The 2,101-nt window shown below is 36.9% G+C and overlaps 1 non-coding gene across 1 annotated transcript; it reads left to right on the top strand.

Moving 5' to 3' along the window:
- Positions 1–498: 498 nt before the first annotated feature.
- Positions 499–605, top strand: LOC133813077 (small nucleolar RNA R71). The gene has a single exon (XR_009884121.1). It is a non-coding gene; the product is annotated as a small nucleolar RNA R71 (small nucleolar RNA).
- Positions 606–2,101: the final 1,496 nt, after the last annotated feature.

Below are 2,101 nucleotides of genomic sequence, written 5' to 3' on the forward strand. Positions count from 1 at the left end.
GTTTGAACTAGCTCCTTGACCCCCCCCCCCCATGAGAAGTTTGGATGCTGTCTCTACCCCGGATTGTTAGAGTTTGAATATGGGTTATTTCGGTTGGCATTTTGATTCCCCACATAACAAACCGAAGCGGGATTCGAAGGACAACTCTCAAATGCGTGCCCATCTCTACAATAAACACATGATACATCAGCAACTTGTCCCATAGCAGCTGGTTGTACCATTCCCCCCAAACTCATGTTCTTGAGAAGGTTAGTCATTGAAGAAACTTGAGCGGTCAAAGCTGTCAATGCATCAACTTCAAGTATACCAGCCACTTTTCGACTTGTTGAGGCTCTAACATTGGACCATTGATAATTGTTGCTAGCTATCCTCTCCAAAATCTCATAGGCTTCATTAGAGGACTTAGAGAGAATAACCCCATTGGCTGAAGCATCTAACACCATACGAGTGGAAGAATTGAGCCCATTGTAGAAAGTTTCCATTTGTATACAATGCGGGATCCCATGGTGTGGACACTTTCTCAATAACTCCTTGAATCTCTCCCAAGCTTCACAAAATGATTCATCTTCCAGCTGCTGAAATGACATGATTTCATTGCGAAACTTGGCATTTTTGGTAGGAGGAAAGTACTTCATCAAGAATTTTTCAGCCAACTCATTCCAAGTAGTCACCGAGTCGGGAGGAAGGGTGTTGAGCCAAGCTCTAGCTCGATCCCTCAAAGAGAAAGGGAACAATTTCAACCTTAGGGCCTCATCAGTCACTCCTTGTAGCTTGAAGGAATCACTTACCTCCAAAAATGAACGAAGATGAAGATGAGGATCCTCAGTAGGCAGCCCACTAAATTGACCCACTGTTTGCAACATTTGGAACATAACAGGCTTTAACTCAAATTGGGGTGCTTGAATTTCAGGCCTAACAATGCCCGGATTGAGCTCATTAAACATGGGGACAGCATACTCCCTTATGGCTCTCTCTCTCTCTCTATTATCAGCCATAGCAATTGTGTTAGTGACATTATTAGCACCCTCAACTCCTTCAACCTCTTCGGCCATATTAAGGCGATTTTGAGCCCGTTGTTCCCTTAGTCTTCTTCTAATTGTTCTTTCAATTTCAGGGTCAATAGGAGCTAGTTCAATGTCTTCTTGCTCGTTCATATAGTAAATCACCTGAGAAAACACAAGAGCAAGCAACCAAAGTCAGCTCAACAAAGAAAAAATAAATTGCAAGTAATTGATTTTACAAGAATTTCTAATTTCAATCCCCGGCAACAGCGCCAAAAACTTGTTGTTATCAATTTAATATTTGATTTTAAATACGCAAGTGCACGTAATCACACAAGTAATATAATGATAAGTAAATCGTCTCCACAGGGATTGCAAATTAAAAAAAAATAAGCAAAACAATTACTAAACAATTTTAGAAAATTAAAAATCAAGTGGGTTGTTTATAGGCTAAGCAAAATATTAAAATAAAATGAAAATACTGAAATTAAAAACTAAACTAAACAAGAAAATTGAGAGAAATATATGGATTGCAAAATGGACTTGAATTATTGAATTCCCCTATATTATTCATCCTGAACAACTTGTGGACATATTGCTGCAGCAATATTCTAGCAAAACTCCCAAGTTAACAAGAATTCATTTAAACACTCATGAAACTTTCTCAAATTTTATGACATTAATTCTTCTACCTAATTAAACATATTCCTATGCAAAATCAGATTTAAGAATGCAAATCAAAGTTTAATTCTCAAAAGTTACACAAGGCAAATAACATATCCCTATGTTACTTACTAACATAACCTAACCTAGATTATGACTTGTGTCATCCAAGTTTTTCCCATTACATTTAATCTTTCCAGCATTAAACATAATTAAATAACTTGTCATTGCTGGCCAAACAACAACAAGAAATTAATATAAGCACACTTGAATGAACAAAGGATATTTTACTAGAATAAAGTGCAAGAAATTTATAGACTATAACATAGGGCTCATCAACAATTCAAGCCACCTAAAAATTAGTTCATGGTTGAGTTCATAGACATTAATTCACAATCAAAACAGCCCATAATATTCAGATTTAGAATCCAACTCAG

The sequence above is a fragment of the Humulus lupulus genome, chromosome 1 (genome assembly GCF_963169125.1).
Source record: "Humulus lupulus chromosome 1, drHumLupu1.1, whole genome shotgun sequence".
Taxonomy (NCBI): domain Eukaryota; kingdom Viridiplantae; phylum Streptophyta; class Magnoliopsida; order Rosales; family Cannabaceae; genus Humulus; species Humulus lupulus.